This window comes from Hyla sarda, chromosome 4, assembly GCF_029499605.1.
Source record: "Hyla sarda isolate aHylSar1 chromosome 4, aHylSar1.hap1, whole genome shotgun sequence".
In the NCBI taxonomy this organism is placed as follows: domain Eukaryota; kingdom Metazoa; phylum Chordata; class Amphibia; order Anura; family Hylidae; genus Hyla; species Hyla sarda.
In genome coordinates, this window is record NC_079192.1 from 88,942,426 (window position 1) to 88,949,440 (window position 7,015).

The 7,015-nt window shown below is 44.8% G+C and overlaps 1 long non-coding RNA gene across 2 annotated transcripts in view; it reads left to right on the forward strand.

Annotated features, from left to right (window-relative positions):
- LOC130368173 (uncharacterized) overlaps positions 1 to 5,867 on the forward strand; it is a 13,041-nt gene extending 7,174 nt beyond the window's left edge. For both annotated transcript variants that reach the window (XR_008892316.1, XR_008892315.1), the window contains exons 2-5: positions 4,002 to 4,086; positions 4,984 to 5,185; positions 5,286 to 5,450; positions 5,553 to 5,867. This is a non-coding gene — a long non-coding RNA (uncharacterized LOC130368173). The remainder of the gene's footprint in view (positions 1 to 4,001; positions 4,087 to 4,983; positions 5,186 to 5,285; positions 5,451 to 5,552) is intronic.
- Positions 5,868 to 7,015: the final 1,148 nt, after the last annotated feature.

The window sequence follows — 7,015 nt, forward strand, 5'->3', positions numbered from 1 at the left end:
TATTTTTGCTGCAGATTTTGCTTCTCATTGACAATGGGAAGAGAAATCTGCTAAAGCAGATCTGCAGCAGATCTGCAGCAGAAAATACGCACGTGTGAATGCACCCTTAGTGGTGGCACAGTATAGTTAAATAATAGTGGCACAGTATATAGTTCATTAATGGTGGCACAGCATATAGGGAATTAATAGATGAATGGTGGCACAGTATATAGTTCATTAATGGTGGCACAGTATATAGGGAATTAATAGATGAATGGTGGCACAGTATATAGGGAATTAATAGATGAATGGTGGCACAGTATATAGTTCATTAATAGTGGCACAGTATATAGTTCATTAATAGTGGCAAAGTATATAGGGAATTAATAGATGAATGGTGGCACAGTATATAGGGAATTAATAGATGAATGGTGGCACAGTATATAGTTAATTAATAGTGGCACAGTATATAGGGAATTAATCGATAAATGGTGGCACAGTATATAGGGAATTAATAGATGAATGGTGGCACAGTATATAGGGAATTAATAGATGAATGGTGGCACAGTATATAGTTCATTAATGGTGGCACAGTATATAGGGAATTAATAGATGAATGGTGGCACAGTATATAGTTCATTAATAGTGGCACAGTATATAGTTCATTAATAGGGGCACAGTATATAGGGAATTAATAGATGAATGGTGGCACAGTATATAGTTCATTAATGGTGGCACAGTATATAGGGAATTAATAGATGAATGGTGGCACAGTATATAGGGAATTAATAGATGAATGGTGGCACAGTATATAGTTCATTAATGGTGGCACAGTATATAGGGAATTAATAGATGAATGGTGGCACAGTATATAGTTCATTAATAGTGGCACAGTATATAGTTCATTAATAGGGGCACAGTATATAGGGAATTAATAGATGAATGGTGGCACAGTATATATTTCATTAATGGTGGCACAGTATATAGGGAATTAATAGATGAATGGTGGCACATTATATAGGGAATTAATAGATGAATGGTGGCACAGTATATAGTTCATTAATGGTGGCACAGTATATAGGGAATTAATAGATGAATGGTGGTACAGTATATAGGGAATTAAGGGGAGGTACGGTATATAATTAAAGGGAAACTGACAGGCTGTTTACTCGCACTAAACCCAATACACTAGGTTACAGTGCAGTATACAAAAATTGGTCTTTCCATTTTCTAGGTATTGCCCCACATTGCTAGTATGCGAAGTCAGTCTTGTGCGCAATGGAGGCGGAGCTTCCCTGCCTCCATCCTGTATGCTGTGCTATGCCTCGCCATCTTTGTATATTTATAATTATTTTTTTTTGCCAACTCTAGTATATTGTAGACTGTAAGCATATATTAGTGTGGTGTCCATCTCTTCAGTGTAAGAACCAGAGCTGTGTGGAGATTTTGCATAAGGTGGGTGATTGGTGATGGGTGCTGGGTGATTGGTGCTGGGTGATTGGTGCTGGGTGATTGGTGCTGGGTGATTGGTGCTGGGTGATTGGTGCTGGGTGATTGGTGCTGGGTGATTGGTGCTGGGTGATTGGGGATGGGTGATGGGTGCTGGGTGATTGGGGATGGGTGATGGGTGCTGGGTGATTGGGGATGGGTGATTGGGGATGGGTGATTGGGGATGGGTGATTGGGGATGGGTGATTGGGGATGGGTGCTGGGTGATTGGTGCTGGGTGATTGGGGATGGGTGATGGTTGCTGGGTGATTGGTGCTAGGTGATTGGGGATGGGTGATGGGTGCTGGGTTATTGGTGCTAGGTGATTGGTGCTGGGTGATTGGTGCTGGGTGATTGGGTGATGGGTGCTGGGTGATTGGTGCTAGGTGATTGGGGATGGGTGATGGGTGCTGGGTGATTGGTGCTGGGTGATTGGTGATGGGTGCTGGGTTATTGGTGCTAGGTGATTGGGGATGGGTGATGGGTGCTGGGTGATTGGTGCTAGGTGATTGGTGCTGGGTGATTGGGGATGGGTGATGAGTGCTGGATGATTGGGGATGGGTGATGGGTGATTGGTGCTGGGTGATTGGTGATGGGTGCTGGGTGATTGGTGCTAGGTGATTGGGGATGGGTGCTGGGTGATTGGGAATGGGTGATTGGGGATGGGTGATGGGTGATTGGTGATGGGTGCTGGGTTCTGTCATATAGAGCTCAGGTGGGGGCATATAGGGGGAGATTTATTAAAACCTTTGCAGAGGAAAATCCTTCCGCAAAACGATCTGATTGGTTGCTATGGGCGACTGCACCGCTCTTTCTCTGCACAGGTTTGATAAATCTCCTCTATAATACAGTATATTATAGGGCAGCTGTCATATCTTTTCTGTAAATAAGACTGACAGCACAGCCAAAGTGTATATACACATGGCAGACCTTCATAGAAACTGTTCTTGACTCAATTTTACAAAAACACCAACTTTTATGGGGGCTAAGAATGTCGAGAAAGCCTGGCGGGAGTCCACTGTGTCCCTGGGCCGCAGCACATCTGCCCATTAAGTCTGGCAGACGTTTTTTAATTATGAAAAGTGCCCTCTTTTTTACTTGAGCCCCTGCCCTCCAAAATGTCTGTGCGCGTCCCTGGTCTGCAGGGCAAAGCACAGGGGGCATTATATGTGAAGAGCACATGACAGGGGGCCCCCTGTCCTGTGCCCTTCACATATAATGCCCCCTGTGCTGTGCCCCTCACATAATGCCCCCTGTCCTGTGCCCTTCACATATAATGCCCCCTGTGCTGTGTGCCCCACACATATAATTTATATGTGTGGCACAGCACAGGGGGCATTATGTGAGGGGCACAACACAGGGGACATTATATGTGAGGGGCACAGCACAGGGGGAATTATATGTGAGGGGCACAGGACAGGGGAGCATTATATCATATAATGCCCCCTGTGCTGTGCCCCTCACCTAATGCCCCCAGTGCTGTGCCACACATATAAATTATATGTGTGGGGCACAGCACAGGGGGCATTATATGTGTGGGGCACAGCACAGGGGGGCATTATATGATATAATGCCCCCTGTTATGTACCCCACACTTATAATGCCCCCTGTGCTGTGCCCCTCACATATATTGCCCCCTGTGCTGTTCCCCTCACATATATTGCCCCCTGTGCTGTTCCCCTCACATATATTGCCCCCTGTGCTGTGCCCCTCACATATAATGCCCCCTGAGTGGACAGGACATGGGGCTTTATATGTGAAGGGCACAGCACAGGGGGCATTATATGTGAGGGGCGCATGATAAGGGCATTATATGTGCGGGACGCATGATGGGGGCTTTATATATGAGGGGCGCATGATGGATGCATATGTGAGGGGCAAAGAATGGGGGCATTATATGTGAAGGGCACAGCACAGGGGGCATTAAATGTGTGGGGCACATGACAGGAGCATTCTATGTGAGGGGCACAGCACAGAGGGCATTATTATGTGGGGGAACAGGACGGGTCATATTATATGTAGGGGCACAAGATGGGGCATTATTACTATATGTGAAGGCACAGAGTGTTTTGCCTTTCAGAAGTATAGTGTATATTGTGAATAATTTCTGGGGTGGTACGTTTTTTAGGGGCCACAATACATTACGGTATTTTACTCAGAGGGTAGTTACAGCACAGCAAGTTATATTCAGAGAATGCACTGTGTGGTAGTATTAGATTTAGAGGGCACAGTGTGTGTTAGTATTATATTCAGTGGGTACAGTGTGTGATAGTATTATATTTAGAGGGTGCAGCGTGTGATAGTATTATATTCAGAGGGTGCAGTGTTTGGTAGTATTAAATTTAGAGGGCACAGAGTGTGGTAGTATTATATTCAGAGGGTACAGTGTATGGTGGTATTATATTCAGAGGGTACAGTGTGTTGTATATTCAGGGGGTACAGTATGTCAGAATTATATTAGGAGGGTGTGTGCCAGTATTATATTCAAAGAATACAGTGTTTGGCAGTATTATAATAATTATTGTTTTCATATAGAGGATCAGAATGCATTGGCATAGTGAGGAGACGTCTGGGCATCAAGTTCTGCAGAGAGAAGATTTAGCTGGAACAAATCCTGGCGGTATGTACCATCTGAATTAGATAAGGAAAGACTATAGAGAAGACGTCACCTGTAATCACTGATATAATTGTGTATTCTCCTCACTATAGAGAAGACGTCACCTGTAATCACTGATCTCTATAGTGAGGAGAATACACAATGATATCAGTGATTACAGGTGACGTCTTCTCTATAGTGAGGAGAATACACAATGATAAGACGTCACCTGTAGTCACTGATATCACTGCGTATTCTCCTCACTATAGAACCTTAGCACTTTCCCATTCTGTGGCAATTGGTATATATGATTATTATTCTGACATATGAGCACGGCCTAAGAGTCTTAAACAAGGTTAGGACTGTATGATACATTTAATAATATTGTAAGTTCCGTAATCTTCTGTCCGCCAACACAAAATACTCTAATAGCGCCCCTCCCGAGACTCGACTCTGGATCCGCCCCTGCTCCCAGCATGCCCTGACAGCCGAAGGCTGAGAGTTGTAGTTTTGCAACAGGTGGGCAGCCACAGGGGATCGGTGTTGCAGTATGTCAATCTAGGGCCATGGTGTCTGATCTTGAACTGGCAGCAGGAGCCACGACCACTTTAAATCAATGGCTGCTGGGACATACGACTAGTGACATCCTTCGTTCCAGACCACAACGTCAGGGACGTCACTTGTCAGACGTCCCGGCGGCCAGCGCTGCTCATTGAGCCTACCGGAGTAGCATTGATCTATGTAAGAAACCTATGGGCCCAGGCTGTTGGGGCCACCAAATGATATTACTTATACAGAATGTCTGGTTAGGAGAAACAAATATAACGCACCCACAGGGAGTGGCGCCATTTTAATAAAATTTGTCAAAAACCTTAGATAACAGTCATACAGAATATATTAGAAAGCTTTTTTTATTTTCAGCCAATCAGAGAGCAGCACTACTGAAATAGAACTCCCAGGAGGTAACAGCGTGTCACACATGTGATGTCATAACCATTGTCCACCAAAGAGCAGCACTGAGCAGAAATAACACTGCTCCTGTTCATTCTCCATCAGTGAGGGGCCGGTGCTGGACACTGTGTAGGGACGCGGGAATGCAAAGTCATACACATGACTGTGACTGGTAAGTGTTACATTGTTGTGTCCAAAAGATCTTTAGTGCAGTTCCATGTGTATTTCTATGATAAACATGTAAATGATTTATCTTTTTTTTCTTATCTTAGATGCACTATCTCCAGGACATGGAGTAGCATTTCCGGACCTACAGCAAGACGTTGGATGAAGGCATAGCCCCAGAAATAACACTGGTCCTGTTCATCAGTGAGGGGCCGGTGCTGGACACTGTGTAGGGACACGGGAATGCAAAGTCATGCACATGACTGTGACTGGTAAGTGTTAAATTGTTTTGTCCAAAAGGTCTTTATTGCAGTTCCATGTGTATTTCTATGATAAACATGTAAATAATCTATCTTTTTTGTCCCCTATCTTAGATGCACTATTTCCAGGACATGGAGTAGCATTTCGGGACCTACAGCAAGACGTTGGATGAAGGCACAGGCCTAGGAATCATGCACATACACAGAAACATTTGCCCAAATTATAGAGGTAACCTCCTTTAGTATGCCCAGAGGAAGGGCCATACAGTAGCCATGGATTCCCTACAGGTTTCCTCCCCTCTGGAGGTTTTTCCTGTCCTGAGTATTAGTTACTGTACGCTCTTTGTGAGTGATGGGAGGTTACAAAAAATCCCCTACACAAACATTTTAATAAATAATAAATAAAGTTCCCCTTTTTTTAAACTGTTCTTTGACTTGTTCGACTCATTTATTTATTTCTGTGTGTGAAAATAGAGTTAGCAAAACATGGATGACCAAAGCTGCTCTCCTGCACGATCTGCATAATGCGGTGCAGAGAGAGGCAACTGGTGCTGGGTGGTTCAGTTTATGAGGCAAACGTAGAACACCCAGCAAGTTCCATGCACAAGCCTTTTTCTGATGAATGGGACTCATGCAGGGAACTTGCTAGGGGTCATACGGTTGCAAAGGATCAACTTTTGGGTACATGAACTGTCCCTTAAAGGGGTACTCCGCCTCTAGATATCTTATCCCCTATGTAAAGGATAGGGGATAAGATGTCTGATCAAGGGGATCCTGCTGCTGGGACCCCAGCAATCTCCACGCAGCAACCAAAATTCTAAATAGTATGTTTAGATCACTGGTTCCTGTGGTGGGATTCGTGACATCATGCCACACCTTCTTGTGATATCACACCACCTCCCATAGACATAAATGGAAAGGGCGTGGCGGGAGGTCACGACCCGCACCACGAGAACCCAGAGTTCTTAATATATTATTTGGAACGCCGGGTGCTGCATGAAGATTGCGGGGGTCCCAGTGATCAGTCATCTTTTGTCCTATCCTTAAGGTAGGGGATAAGATATCTAGGGGCGGAGTACCACTTTAAGGAATTAGAGAGTGTAGGCATGCCTTACAAGCAGGTAGAAAAAGAACAGCTGGGAGAAATGACAGGACACGAAGCAATGTTTGGCTGGGACCGATTTTGGGTGTGTTCTGGCCAATTAAAGGAGAACTATGGCAAAAATTAACTTATCCCCTATCCATGGGTTATGGGATAAGTAGCTGATCATGGGGGGTCCCCCTGCAATACCTGGGATGAGACCCGTCGCTCAGTGAGAAGCGCTCGCTGCAGACGTCAAATCTCAATTTCCCTGGACCCCCCCCTTCCTTCATGTCCACCACAGACGCCCCCAGACTGCTGTCTCTTACAGAGTTTTATGCCCAGAAATGGTTGGCTACTCACTTTGTCAGTAGATTCTCATCCTAAATATGAAGACAATCGGGGAAATGTACCTGTGGAGAGGAAATGTTGTCCAGTTGCTCTTAGCAACCAATCAGATTACTTCTTTTATTTTTCAGAGGTCTTCTCAAGAATG